Raw genomic sequence first — 16,795 nt, 5'->3', positions numbered from 1 at the left:
CAACCCTATTTAAATAATCCATTAACCAAATTTGATTGGATTTGCACGTGTATTGAATTTAAAAAATGGACATTAAAATTAACATATTATAAAATATATTAACAGCGGTTTGTTAAATGACAGTACATTGATGTATACAAAAGCAATTAACACCGAATAAATATTATACTATACAATATATTCTTAAAAACAATATTATAACAAGGCAGCTTTTAATTCCAGAATATTGTTGATAGAAATCCTATCATTTATACCTGGGAATCTGCCATAAGCCTAAACTTAATTTATGCACCTCTGGTCACTCTTCCCATGGTCTCCCCCCCCCCCCCCCCCAGGATCCAGATCAACTCATTCAATAACTAAAAACTTAAGAATCTTAAAGTTCTAATGGGATTCTAAATGCATTGTAAGGGCATTTTTAGTGCCACCTTTTAATGAAATCATAAACATGTACGTATACACATTTTCTAAAAGCTTTTGGTGTGTTTTCTACATAGAAAGCAGGACAAGTTTGACAATTAAATTGGTCCCTTGCTGTCAAGACGCCATAACCAGCAATACGTATAATTGGTTCCTATTAAATAATTTACATTGCATACAGGAACTACATTTTGTTCATTTAAAATATAATACTTGTTTACCAGTATTGTTCTTTTCTGCTAGAATGTTTTTAATATTATCCACCCTTTTTTTTTCAGATGTAAATGTTGAAAAAATACCCCATTGTTTAGTAACACTGGTTTATTTGCAGATTATGTTTATTTGGTATGTGATAAATCCAGAAAAGGACATCTCAGTGTTGCTGAACATTCTGAAACAGTTTCAAGTCTTTTTGGGCTACAAAATTAATAAAGATAAAACAAAGGCAATAGCTGTAAACTAAGTACCTACACACAAATTGATTCAACAATACCTATATGTATGGGGACATATTAAAATATAAAGTACTTAGGAGTATGGAATAAAAATGATTCTGTTATGTAAGCTAAGGATATCCATGAAGAGACTAATCAAAAGAAAATAAAAAAATGGAGAATGTGGAAGCTCTGTTTTATGGATATTTATAGCAAGATACAAGCATGAAATTGTGTTTAGTCCCTTTAGTTTTATACACTGCTCAAGAATATTTTTATCAACTAGAGGGGAAGTTGTGGATAGCAGTTAATAAAGAGCAGAATGACATTATCTGGAAGGAGATGAGGACAAGTGTCAAGTGGGATTACTTGAAGCTTTCCAATAGAATAAGGTGGTTTGGGATTACCAGATCTGAATGGGGTATGTTAGAGATACACAGTTAAGGCTCCTATACATAGCACAAGCAGAAATTTATAATTCAAAGTGGAAAGGGATAATGATGAAATAAGGGGGAAGCTCAAGAATAAAGAGAGACTGAGATTTTGGATGCAGATCCTTTAGGAGAAGAAGAATAACCATACAGAATATTATATTCATAAAGTTGTAGAAAGTATTCCAAAAACTAAGCCAACACAAAAATGGAGAAAGGAGATTCTGCTGATGGGGATGACTGCAATTAGTGGTACAGAAAATAGGCAAGAGGGGGCTGGAATTTACTGGAGAAAACTGGCAAATGAGCCAAGGTATTCGGGCCAAATAATTAGAGAGGAAAAGTAATAGAAGGGGAAAAGGCTAAGAATACATTTGGACTGCAGGCTAGAGACTGCCCTCCTTATCAGGACTGATATCAGGGTATAGGCAAAAAGAAAGGAATAGGGGTATCTAAGTGAAAGACCAGCACTAGAATCTAGAGCAGAATCTGCTTTTAAAATAGGGATAATTAGTAGGGCATGTAAAATAAAATAAAAATAGGGATCAGTCAGAGAAGGCTAGAAAGGATTGGGAAGACAGACTGGATAAGCCATTCTCAAAGAAATAATGGTAGGATATATGTGTGTCTCCCAAGTATGCAACAAAGTCTAGACTATTTTAGGATCTTTGCTTGGAAGTGCTTAGACAGGTATTTTTATACCCCATGCAGACACCAAATAATTTTTCCTCAGGTAGATTGCAAATGTTGGAGATGTGATGGGGAAGAAATAGCTAATTGGAATATATTTTTGGGAGTATAATGAGTTGGCAGACTTTAAAAATTCTTGGCAGACTAAAATACTGGGTAAACAATTTGGTGTAACTAAGGAAATTATTTTTGAGCTGTGATACAGCATCAGAATTACATAATAAGGCCTTGCTGAGTTTAATTCTGATGGCTACCAAAAAAGTAGTTACTAGAAAATGGAAATCAAAGTCTAAACCAACCATACTAGAAGTAGTGAATATAGTAGCAGGGATAAAAGAACTGGAAGTGGAATATTTAGGAAAGGGTAGGAGCAAATTACATACAAAAAATGGGAATTGTAGGGACAATATATGCAGAATAATGTATTGGAGGGTTTAAGGGAAGGCAAGAATTGAATAAGCTATGTAATGTTTGACAATGACTGTATAGTAGATTATATATGATGTATAATGTTTGCAACTGAAAATATGTCAATATGGTTTATTTTCATTTATATAAATGTATGAATCCATGTGCCATAAATGATAATTCATTAAAGATGTTTCTTGTTTAAAAAAACACTGCTCCAGGCATATTTACTGGATTTATTATATCTCAGTATTGTAGCCCTATTACATTCTGCACCCTGTGTTGATTTTTAACTCCAAAAATGGGTAAATAAGTCTAATTTCACCTCTTAACATACACTACTTTAAATATCCTATCTACTAGCACTTCAGGATAGTATCTTTCTAGAAACACATTTTTCATTTTAGATTGATTTCTTAGTATGTACAGGTCTCAGTTATAAGAAAAGTTGAACTCTGAATAATTTCTAGACAAGGGCACAAACTGCCATTTAATTAAACTTATTTCTAGTGCATTGGGTGATCACTGATAATGTTGATATTTATCAAAGTAGGTGGGCTTCCTATATAAAGTAGAACAAAATTACTCATTATAATCTTTAAAAATTAAAACATCTAAATTATTAGTTTCATCCTTAGAATATTTTGATGTAAATTAAAAAATAGTAATGGTGTTTAAATACTCACTAACCTACTTTAGTTTCTCTTTAGTACTATTCCAAAATATAAAAAAAAAGTCATCTAAAATTAAAAATGCATATTCCAGCAAGCCACATAGTTAAATTTTGATATGCATTGTGTTTCCCATCTGGCCATCACTAAATTTATATAGCGCGGAGCACATGCAGCCCTCATAGTAATGCCAGTAATTTAAAGAAAGTATTCTCCTTCAAAGAAAATAAAATTGTTGTGAAGCACAACTTCCCTGAAATTGTGTATGTTTAAATGGCTATTGGATATCAATATATCCTTACTTAACATTTCTCTAAACCACTCTAATCCTACTGTAGGTGGTATAGATGAAAAAAGGTCAACTGCAGCTAATGGAATGAATAGTCCATCTTTATAATAAAAATCAGTAGAAATGTTACTGAAAAATGTCCAAGAATCCCTTAATATTAAATGATTTTCATATAACTTGTATTGAGTCTTAACACTTTTTTATATATTATGTCTAATTTGTTATAATTATTTAAACTACAGATGTTTTTGTTTTTTTTCTGAATATTGTAAAATTGTTGTTCTTAAAATGTTTTGTAATAATTTGGAGCTTTTCTCCCTGGGCCTGTGCTGAAAATTGGCTTCTTCCCAGTTGGACTTTCCCGGTAATCAAATGTCAATCAATAAATAAATAAATGATAAGTATTTAAAGTGTTAATAATAGATTTTGTATTATAATTCACATAAATGGCCAAAGACTGAGTAATACAAAAAAAATGATAAAAACAATCCACACAAGGTAATGGACAAAGAAAGACACCAACTCTCGACCAAGCCAAACTTTATTGTACAAGGTTAAGCGCTTTCATCCAAAATAGTACAGGACTTCTTCAGAACAACTTAATATAAAATCATTTCCCTTATATATATTCATTTGACACAATAACTACCAATTAAACAATTACTAATAACTTATCCCTTAAAGGTACATAAAATCTGATAAAACCTAACTCATAAAACATACATATTAAATCAGACATCCATACTGTTTTCATTTCAAAAGGCTAAATATACTAATATTCTCATTTAAACCTGAAGCCTCCATAGCGTTAAGCCATAACTGCCAGCAAAGCTCACAGGCTTCTAAATGTTCTGAAACAACCCTACATTGAGAATCGTAATTAATTTGCTGCACCACTAAAAATTTAAAACTGTGGTCGTGATGTTTGTCAATATGTCTACTTAAAGCATTAGTCTTAACTTATGCTGAAAATGGGCTTCTTCCTATTTGGACTTTCCTGGTAATCAAATGTCAATCATAAATAAATAAGTGTTAATAATAGATTTTGTATTATAATCCACATAAATGGCCAAAGACTGAATAATACAAAACAAGAAAGAATATCACATCAAACATATAAGGTTTTGAAAGTCCCTAAGCCAAAAGCACCCACAATATTTGTTATTCCAAAGGTACATAAATCTGTAAGTGATCCACCTCTATTATGCCTATGACACCCCTCCTCTAGGCCAGTAATCAAGGAACCTCAGTCCTCAACATTGACACCGGTGAGGGACACACACTTGGAACAAAGATAGATACACACAGTATTACCAGATGCAGCTCGCATCAAGCACAATTTCCCTTAAGAGCACACATATAACACACTCCCATCCTAGAGCTGGGTTTCCCTCTCTCTCTCTCACCAGAACCCAACTTAGACTCCACACTGACCACAGCTATAGAGTTGAGTCCTCAGCTGAGTGTTCCAAGCCAAGTCCCACTCCACCCTCTCTAAGAAACTGCTCCAAGTAGCTGACACACACTCTTTGAGATTTGATTTTCACACACACACACACACACACACACACACACACACACACACACACACACACACACACACACACACACACACACCTGGGAAAGGCTGGCACAGATTTACCAGCTATCCCCCCTCGGCCCAGACTAAAAGGTATGATACTGCCACCAGAAATCTCCAAAGCCAGCTACTCTAAGGATCTTACTAGGGTGCCCAATTATACTGAGTAAAATTAATACTAATAAAAATGGTAGTGTTTGACCAATGCAGCAAAGTTTTCAGAAGTGGTCACAGTGTCACCAAATAAATATCTTGAGGGTTAAAATATTCTCTAAAAGACCAGCCACAATGAAAATTTAAATATATTTACTAATACATAATAAAAATATGAAAATACTAAATATCTATTTACAATAAACACCAGAGTTTCAATCATAGGAAATATTAAAAACAACATTGATGGAAAGGTTCACACAGATACAGAAAAACAGTACTTAACTAATGTCACTTTATTTTCTTGACTGATCTAAAGAATTACTGTCATCTAGTTCACTTACTAGAGCAAGGCAAGATGAAGTGGGTTAGTGATCCTTCTTTGTCAGGTTTCAAAAACAGACTGCCCTGAGACTTCTGTCTCATCTAGTATTAAAGCATAATTTCAGTGCTAGCTTATAGAATGACATCACAAACATTTGATCATCTGACTTCTGGTTCCCACACTACACCCTTTACTAGAAACTGAACCAGAATCTATCACTTATCCGTCATCATAGACACACATAGAGCTTGGGTAAGATGAGTTATTGCATCTGGAAGCTATAAAACCATTTCAAAAACTTTCACCCTTCCAGGGTAGCAATTAGTTTACCCCTAAGGACAATACAGTAGGATTCCTAGTCCTGGTTTTCACAGACATTTTGTCTCTGGCTGCAATCAGAACTATAAAATACAATCCTTATGGCCTAAACCAGTTAATTTAATTTCAGACTATTTTCAAAGTTAGCTGGACTAAGAGTAACCTCTTCTCTCTCAGTATCCTCCGTTACAATATATTCATTTCAACAGTTACAATACAGTCTGATATACAGGTGCATTTCTTTTCTGTCCATCAGGACCCATTGTTGGTACATTTTTAACACAAGCAGCTTTACAGATACATTTTCAACACAAGCACCAGTATAAATTAGTTTGATATACAAATGACATATAATTCTTGACAAACATCCAGCTAGCTATGCTGGTATATGTTACACATCTACTGCCCTACTTCTCTTGGTATAGCTGACAATACCTCACATCACAGTGCCCTATAACTGATGCAGAGACATAGCTGTTCTAAATGAACTAACCCAATTTCCATTAGCCTGTACACTTTTTATCATGGAACCATAAGGGTCCATTCTCCACTGAAATTTGGAGTGACAGGTCAATGTCAGTCTCAGGAACAGTGATCTCATACTATGATCAGAAAGAGTAGTATACACAATATCTGTCTGCCAACCTTCACAACCAAAGTGTATGAGATCAAGATCATATTTATTTTACTAGCTATATCCCATGTATAACTAAAGTATATAAATTCTTTATACCCCAGGTTTCTTAACCTCCAACTGTAAGTTAAATTCTATTCTGGACAGATTATATTTAACACTGACACAGTTCCATGTGTTCTAGAAATTTCTGCTCATATTTTATTCATTATGGGATTCAAAACTGTATTAAGATCTCCTCCTAGCACAATATTATAACTATGCTTAATGTGAGGTTGCATCTTTAATCCTAATTCCACCCAAACATGTGCATTTTCATTGTTTGGGCCACAAAAATTCATTAACCATACAATATCATTCTCCTGTTGGCTGACTTATCTTTAAACCATTCTTCTGCTGCCCCTCTACTGGAAGCAGATCTTACGAAAGCTACACCAACTTTGAACTGCTACAGAATAATTTACCCTTCATACTTTTACTAATAAACATTTTTGCTTTAGTTTGGTTTCTTGCAAAAATGTAATATGAGGTTCTCTTCTCCTTAACCATTCAATTACTGACTTGACTTCATTGTATATAGAGATCCCATTGCATTCCATGACACTAAAATCAGGGGTATGTGAGTAGACTGCATACTTAAAATCACTTAAATCTTTTATATACTCAGCCAGCCCTATTAAAGTTTAATGACCCACTATATGGGCACACTGATCAAATGAAAAGTATTATTTCAAATAAATGAAAAAACAAACAACTCTGTATAATGCTTACCAGATAATGTAACTTTTCAATGGCTCAGGCATCATTAGAATACTTCCTGTTTCCTTGTCTCTCGTATTAGCTATAAGACCATGGACTAAAAAGGAGTATTCATATACTAGATCCTATCTTGATAGTCCAATTTGCAGAAGGTATGTCATTTGTGCCATGAATATGTACCCCTACCTACCTACTTCTTGACACTCACTTTTAATACAGAAGGTAGTGAATTCTATTCCCACACCAGGTAAATCAATTGATGACACTGCAGTGCAGCCTAACAGGGGTGATGCACTCCTGAGTGCGTCATTCTTCTGTTGAGATGTTAAACCAAGGCTCTGTCTGCGTGAGTTTGTGGTAGCTCAGGTGGATGTAAAAGATCCTTGGCCAAATTTCCTGTAGTAGTATAAATATAACCTCTGGTGTTCCCTGAAAAGAGGTCAACTAGCTTAGTATGACTTACCTGGTCAAAAAAGGATAAATAAATCAATAAATCTCTTTACATTATGGGGGGGTAAAAGTAACACTAGCCTGATGTGCAGAAGACCTGTCCTTATTATAACCATGCTGAACATATGCTTTATCATAATAACACTGCATGCAGTTACCTTTTGCCCTTTCCCCTCCATCCCTTGAAGTGCTACAACAATAAAATTGGCAAAAACAGTATGTTTATATCAAGTACAGTCAACATTATTAGCTTCTAAATCTAACCCATGTGAAGCATTCCCATTACAAGGACCTTATCTGTAAATTTGTATATCATTTTTCATTATTACTCACCTGTACCCCAAATGCAAAACATAATGTTACATTCTGTTACAAATTATTACTACCCACTGCCTACTCTGTTCAGCCTCAGCCACCAGTTATTCTAGTAACTTGGCTTTCATTATCATGGCAGATATATCTGTTGCTGCAAGGAACCAGTGTATGAAGACTCAATCACCTGTATGTCATCTAGCGATATTTCTGCACATCCAAATTCCATCACTTTCCTCCTGCATTTGTGATGCCAATGTGAATTCATAAGAATATACAGACTCTGTTAGAAGGAACAGTTTCTGCTTTTCCCTTCTTAAGAGCTGGGACAATCCTTAAGTTTAAATTCACAGGCGCATAAATGGGTTTTAACACCATATGACATACTTTCTTGTCTTTAAGAAACCTCTCTGCATCTGCTGGCAAACAGAATTCAAATGTTTGTGTCCCTTACATAATCTTCAGCATTGGTTGTACTTCATTGCCGCAAAGCCCTACTCTTTCACTTATCTTAAATAGGAAGCCAATGCTTTTTATTTCACAACAAGTACTGCATTATAATCCAGAACCATCTTCACTATATGACCCACAGTTTTAAGATGATTAAAGTTAGTATGTTTTCTCAAAGTAGCATTCTTAGCCAAAAATAAATAAATAAATAAAATAAATTAAAACAAAATAAAAATGCACGACGTCCAAACATTTGAATATGAAATATTTAGGGTACAATGCATTCACATGTCTGCAATTCTCTACTTATAAACAACAAAGGATTAATTTCCACCACCCTCTCAGGTAAATCAAGCACCCTGAGGTTATTCTTCCATTTATAAAGCTTGTACCTATAAGTCTGCTATATGCTTTGCATTTGTGCTTACCACCATTCTCTGTTCTTTAAAATCTTCCTACTGCTGTTGTAGAACTGGCTGAATATTTTCTTACTGCTAGACATGTTTCAATGTAGTAGCATTAATCTGTTGCAAATCTGAAAAGTGCTGTACATAAGGTGAGTGATAGTATCCAATGCTGCTTGGATTGCTCCAATATCTTCACCAAGAGTCTCCTTGATTTCTGATTTCTGCCATCTTGGTTGTACCTGGCATGGCTTTGCTGTAAAAACAAAATCGTACAAAAACTACTTCATTGGCTCTTTGAATAGTACCTCCTAGCTCTTTTCACTCAGAACTTGACAATATTATGCCCTTATCTCTTTCTTTCTTTCTTTGGGGTTTTAGGCTTACATTTTGTTTATTCCTAATGACCCCTTATGAAGCCTGTGAAGTGCTTGCCTCTGCATGCCCACAACAATTTTTAAATATTCTCCAAGTCTAATTACTCTAAGTCAATGAGAAAGTTAACAAAACAGCAGGCTTTGCATCAGCATAAATTTTCTGAAGAATAAGTAAAATGAAATTCTGATGGCTGGCAGACTGTAATCCTTAGTGATTTACCAGATGACCAAAACTTTTATGAAGGACAAGGCAGAAATATGAGGCAAAATCTGGCACGTAGGACAGCTGAGAGCTATGTTCTCTCTTATTTGTGGTAGCATTTCGCTCATACTATGTAGCTCATTTGCATAATAGTGTTTTTGCAGCACTAGTAAGCAGCTCTGCCTTAATCATGTATTGAAATTGTCCCTGCATCTGGCAACACACACTAGCTATATACAGTATAAACTAAATCTCAGAATCTAATCCCATGCAAGTCATCTTTCATAAAATGCATTTTAATGGTGCTGTCCCATAAGAGGTTATTATGTTGCATATCTGAGACAAAAATAAAAAAATATATGTTTAAGTTTTATTGATTACTTATTTATACTCTGGACACATAAAATTAACTCCCTCAGGGGTTTCCACCAAGGACTAAAAATAATTCAGCCATCTATTAAACTCTCATTGGAGTACTCAACTTCAAGTATAACCTCCCTTGATACTAAGGATACCACACAAAAATCAGTCATTACAGGCATGTGCCAATAAGAAACCAACTGACAGACTGACAGGCAGAGCTACAGATGTATCTGCACAGAAGCAGTAACCATCCTAGCCACATAAAGAAGTCAGTTATTTGCAGTCAAGCACTTCGATATCATTGCATGTTTTCTGGTGAGGCAGAATAAGACACACGCACATTTGGTGCAATTGAAAGAAGCCATGCTTGTATAAGGTCACTGTGCCAGGGAGATCAACAGAGCAATACAGCTGTTTCAGTATAAAGAGAAGAACCTCTCTGACAGATTTCCACTCATGACAACATATCATCCAGAACTTAAAAAATATCTAGAGAATCGTAAGTGACCTCCAACCAATGTTTACTGAGCACGACAAGTTGAGAGACATTTTTCAAGGTCTCCCACTGCTATCATTTAACCAACCACCAAATCTAAAGAACCTTCCGGTCAAAAGCACACTTAGATCAGAACACTGTCTAGCTCAAAATGGCATAAACCCTGCAAATATTCAAGGTGCAAAACATGTCATGTGATTTTTGCCAGCTACTAACATAAGAATTTCACAGAACAGACATTTCAAAGTACAGGGTTCATTTAAGTGCATTTCTAAAAATATGGTTTATCTAATCAAATGCAGGAAATGTCCAGAGACAGGTTACACAGGAGAGACAGACCAGTCACTCAGAATTTGGATGAATGCCCACAGGCACACAGTTACAAATAAAATGACTGACAAACCGATGTCAGCACACTTTTTAACAAAGTTTATTAATTTTTCATTGTCAGGAAAACAGGACTTCATTCATTTCACACATTATTTTTTAATAAGACATCTGGCATGGCTAAGTGGTAAATCACTTTGTCTATGGTGTGTAGGGTCCTGGGTTTGAGCCTTGCAGGAGCTGTTTATTTTGGTGGGAGTTTGGCATAATGATTAAGGTATTTAATTCGCAGGCACAAGGTGCAAGGTTTGATTCTCACATGGGATAATTAGCTAGGCTTAAAATGGCTCACAAGGGCAGTTAGCTTAGTACTAACCTATGAACAATGTATGTTGTTGTTTGTCTTTTGGCTTTTCCCGGTAAGGGGTCGCCACAGCAGAACTCCGGTCTGCTAATGATTGGCAGTAGATTTTTACGAAACTCCGAGGTGCCAGCTCGATGCTCAACCTTCAATGAAGGCACGCCCATTTACGCACGCATGTCTTTCGAACGCTATCCAACTGTGGGGAGGACATGCAGACTCCACACAGATGGCACTCCCAAGCCCAGCTGAGAATCGAACGGGAGAACCTCTTGCTGTGAGGTAACAACACTACCACTGTACCACCGCGGCTTCCCCAACCTATGAACAATGTATAAGGATTGAGAATCCTAGATTTTGTACTGACTGGGGAAAAATGCAGGTCCCAGGAATACCTTAAAGCAGCACCAGTGATGTTGGATAGATATCTTTAATCACAGGTTACCAAACAGAGTTAGTGTGGTGAATATTACTGACTGAGCATATTAGTACCCACAGAAATTATTAAATTTCAGTAAACCATTCTCTCATGTATGCTGGAATGGTTGTGGAGAGTTAAGAACAAGTTAGTGGGAATATCCATTGAATTGTAGGACCACATTAAGAAAAATATTAGTTTCTTGTCTTGGACAAACATTTCACAACAAAATACTATTGTTGTTACCTTAGGGGTTGATGCATGAGAAACAGAGGGTTACTGACATTGGATCCAGAATTCATAGGTATACATTTCTGGAAGGGAGACAGCTTAGACTGCAGAGAGAAATAAAACTACTTACAGAGTAGGGATGACATAGTTGAGAGCATACAAAAACAGACAAGGGAGCGGCCTCATACCTCAATGTATGAAACTTGTGAGAGCATGTATGAGAGTTACAGCAGGTAGCACGAGCTACTGACAGCTACAGCAGGTAACATGAGCTACTGACAGCTGTAGCAGGTAGCACAAGCTGCTGACAGCAGTAACAGGTAGCATGAGCTACTGATAGCTGCAGCAGGTAACACAAGCTACTGACAGTTGTAGCTCTTTCTGCATGTTAGAAAACAAATACATAGGAGATGTGAAGGAACTGTCAACATGTACCCAGATTATACCTTAAAGATTCCATGAACGGGGTGGAAAATGGGGAACAGGAAAGTAGGAAGTGTGTATAACAAGCAGAGGTTAAATAGGTCTGGGGGGAGTGATAGGATGCATTTTTTGCTGGCCCACACTTTTTGCATGCAAAAAATGAAAGGAAAAGAGAAGCGAGTGGTATGAAGGGGAGGGAAAAAAGGGGATGTTAGGCAACAGTGGCATGTAAACACATACAAAATACAGACAAACAGTAGTGGATGGCATATATAAAGGTAAAATACAAGGGATACACACAAACAAAGGGTACACAAATGGGTGAACCAGTATCCATTGTCCTCAGAGATATATGCTATCCTACAGGATGCACAGCACATGGGTTCACCATACATGTCAAGGGGAGCTTCCCCTGTGACAACTTGCACTCCTGCTACTACCAATGGACCTGTAACTGCAGATCAGGGTAGGGCAGGCACAGAATGCTAGTTGCTGACCGTCCAATAGGAACATCACTGGGATCCAGTAAGCAGTGGCACTAGATCTAGGTGGCAAGTGGAATGGACCACACCCATCTTTGATAGCCTGATGGCATTAACCAGCTGGTTTAGTGAATCCAATACCTACTGCATGAGGCATTAATGGAAGGTGATTCAACAGGACATCTCCTGGTTGAGTCAGGGTAAGCAACTAGAGTGGGTTACCTGCTTTATACGAGCCAGAACCCTCCCTTGGAGTGATAATCCCACACCAACTTACTCACCTGCCTCAGCTGCAGCCTCAGTAAGGGCAACAGCAGGCAACAGCTGGTGCATCTGCTGTTCATGTAGACCTCTGTTACCTGCAAAAGTGGGACACAAAGGGAAGGGTACCTTTAATGATGAAGACATATAGCTGCTATGGCATACAGAATACAGGTGCTGTTCTTTGCCAGTAGTCTCCACTGACTTCTGAGGCAACCAGAAGAGTCCTCTCCCTTTCTCTTCCTGTTCTGAAAGGCAAAAGGGATATGCACGTCATCACACAGCACATGCAGATGTGACTGCCATGTAGATTACAGCACAAAGCTACAGCACTGCAGTGCAGAAAAAAACATAATTTTTCTCTTCCTAACACACCAGACAGGTGCTCTCCATGGAGCACTTTACTGGTAGCCATCACAACAGAGCTATAGCAATACAAAATGTCAGCTAAGAATCACACCCTGCACGGAACTTTGACTTGATAGTAGTGTGCCTGTAGACACATAGTTTGCATGCACAAGTGGACATCCATGGCATGCCAATAATTAGAGAACTTGCTTGAGCCATAAGTAGTTCATGCACTTCTGAGAAACATAGCAATACAGAGACACTAGTGGAATAAAGTATCTTTAGCATGTATGTGGAGCAAACTGTATAACTTATAATTGTTTATATGTGATATACCATGTTATACGTGAAAACATGCAACATGGAAAAAGCAGCAGAAGTATTTGAGATGCTTGAAGCACTATCTGACAGCACAGAAGCAGCTATTCCACAAGACAGAACCCAGAGGAGGTACACAGTGGTTTACAGTACTGTGGTTATTTCTACTGTAGCAGTGTCTTACATACGACTACAAGGCTATGAATATCGTGCTGTACCTCAGATGTAAGACTAGTGTTCACATCTGTGCATGCCTACATTATACACTTGTGATGTGTCCTATTCTGTATAACACTGTTGTCACAGATCTGTGTGACCTGCTAGGGAATTGACAGGGGTAATACTACTGTAAGTACAGTTGTATTTGTATGGACCGTGCTGTACAGCTGCGAATAACCACTCAACTGCCCCATTTCCTGCCTGCCCTTCACATGGCTTGCTTTTCTACCATGGGTCTAATTGCTGTGGCATCCAGACACTATACCCTTGGCAAAACAGCCTTGCCCCTGTATTATCCATGAGCTCTTGGGAGCCACCAAATCTGCTGTTGTGGAAGCCTTCTTTTCCTACAGCTCTCAGTGGATGCCTGTGTGTAACATGCCTCAAGCATATCCCAGCACAGGTCTGTTCCTATCACCACACACACATACCGCTAACCACTTTCATACCCCAGTGTCCAGCATGCTTGCACAAGTGGGCATCCATTGTATTTCATAAGATGATTAGGTTTGACATTGGTATCTCACTATACCCACACATCACCTACACACTAATATGGTCTACATTTTCCTAGCTATATGCATGCCCTCCACAGCAGGCAAATGGCAGGAATTAGACAAGTTCAGCCCTGTTGAAAATGATGTCCTGATACATGCACTCAGTACCCATGGATGTTGGTTGCTTAGGACAGGAGGTGACCACCAGACTCTATGGGACAGCATGTTGGAAACAGTAGTTCATGAAAACAATGATGTGGCTAAGAAATACTGCACAACATTGCAATTCTGGAATTATGTCAAGAACAAGAACACACATAATGCATACAACACAGCATCAGAATAGACTGGAGGAGGCCACCCACCCACATCTCTCACTGTAGATGAATTATTCTTTGCATCCCTGCACAGAGACAGTGAGGGAAATGGTGCCATACTGGGAGACATGGACACAGTTTCTGGGAATGGCCTGACACAGGCATCCATTGAGGGCTACAAGAGGAGAAGGCTTCCATAACAGCAAAAAGTGGTGGCTCCCACGGGCTCATGGATAACATAGGGGCAGGTTGGTAGCCATATTGCATATGCTGTCTTGTAAATATGCTAAGGCTGGCAAAAGGCTGTAAATACTGACCACTTGTGGTGTTCAGACTCAGAGGACTGTAGACAGAAAAAGTGTCTGCAAGTTGCCAGCATAAATCCAGCTTTCACTTGTATGAGCACCACAGGGTTTGCAGAATGGGGAGTGTCACTTTGATATTTCATGTACTGTACAGCCAAAGGATAGACAACCGTTATAATGACACCTGTAGTAACCAGACCAGCCCATCTGGCTCAGCCCATCTTGCATATCATCTGACAATGATACTAACACAGAGTTACAGCCTCAAGATTCATTAACATTGCATGTCTCCCTCCTGGGTGAACCAGTATCCATTGTCCTCAGAAATATATGCTATCCTACAGGATGCACAGTACATGGGTTCACCATACATGTCAAGGGGAGCTTCCCCTGTGACAACTTGCACTCCTGCTACTACCACTGAACCTGTAACTGCAGATCAGAGCACCATATCTGACATGTAAATGCCCATTGTATGACAGGATATAAGTGGTTCAAGCTAGTGAACACTGTCTCAGCCTACTCCAAACATGCAGATGGCTCCAATCATCAATCAAGAGATATGTAGGGCAGTAATCTGGGCATAGTCTGCAGCTACACATAAAAACCTAAGGATGGCTAACATGGTGCAAAGCTTCTGGGTGGATGTCACGTACCACTGCCAAAGCTTGCTGTCCAGGAAAGATGCCAAGATCGAACTCATGCGGTCCATGGTGGAACATGTGGCACACATGGCCACCTCCATGTGGATGTCAGACAGACAGTTTCACTACCAGTGGTCTGTACCCCACTGTTGCTCATGGACAGGGTGTGTGCATACTTGTGGTGCCACATAAGATTACCATCATAAGGAATACAGTCAGCACCTGGCATCAAGGGCATATAACAATACCCCACACCGTAATGATAATATCCACAGTGCACAGTCACTTCAGATGGGGTAACCCTTTTGCATACCTCCTACAATTCATGTTCCGTGGATTTAAGTCAGTTCCCCATGGGTCAGCTAAGCCAACTCAGTCTGCCTATTGAAGGGACTTCACTCTACTGGCATGTAGTGCCTTCCAGATGTCATACTGTCACACTACCCACAAGTCAGAAGCTGGTAATGGCCCCCTGTGGTTAGCTGAAGAAATCATCTATGACACACATGACCTGCCTCCACATGAACTACATCCCCACTTCAAAAGCCGCATACATTATTAAAAGTCAGACAGTATAGATCCATGACTAAAATTACCCCTATGTAGGGCTTTCCAAGATGGCTGCGCACTGATCAACAGCTTAACTTCAGCTCTTCTAATGTGAAAAGAGAAACTGAAAGACAAGCATCAGTCAATTTTAGTAAATTCATTTGCCAGCTAGTAATAACACTTCCTGGATGCTAGCAAAGAAGAAATTAAGACAGCCTGGAAGAAAATCAACTAGAAAAGATGGAGATAACACAGACTAGGAAGAATTTATTAAGCAAAAAGCAGCTCAAACTCCAGCTCTGATGCAAGACATGGCTTCCAGTAATCTAAAGGAAAAAACAAGTCAAATGTGCTCAGAGCTGTTTAAAATAAACAAAACAATGATGGTGTATATCAATTCAAAAAAACAAAAGGCTAGAAAATGGAGGAAGTTTTAAACAAATATTCAGATGAGCTAATAAAACTTTAAAAATCAGATATTGAAATGAAGAAAATGCTGTCTGAGTATGAGACTGCTCAAGAAGAGATGCTTCAAAAAATGAATTAGAATGCAGCACATGTAAGAAAAATCTGAGATTTTGTGCTGTACCAGATAAACCAGAAATTATAGACTGTACAGTATTAATTTTATGAAGGCATAAACAATCTGACTGGTATTCCACAGCAGGATCTGTTCATTGAAAGGGCACATTGAGTGTATGCTTCAAACTTGCCATGAGAAAATATCCAAGACCTGTATTAGTAAAGATGCAATCCTACCAGCAGAAAGAATTGATCCTGACAACACTATGACAAAAGGGCAAAGTATTAAAAGCTGGAGTCAGTAGAGTGTTTGTGGAAAATGATTATTCACTGTGTACCAGGCAAAAGAGAAAGAAATTTATTCCAGCAATAAGGGAATATTGAGAGTCAATTGTGAGATTCAAGCTG

This window comes from Protopterus annectens, chromosome 3.part0, assembly GCF_019279795.1.
Source record: "Protopterus annectens isolate FY-2018-M chromosome 3.part0, PAN1.0, whole genome shotgun sequence".
In the NCBI taxonomy this organism is placed as follows: Eukaryota; Metazoa; Chordata; order Ceratodontiformes; family Protopteridae; genus Protopterus; species Protopterus annectens.
Note: the sequence above shows the minus strand (reverse complement) of the source record.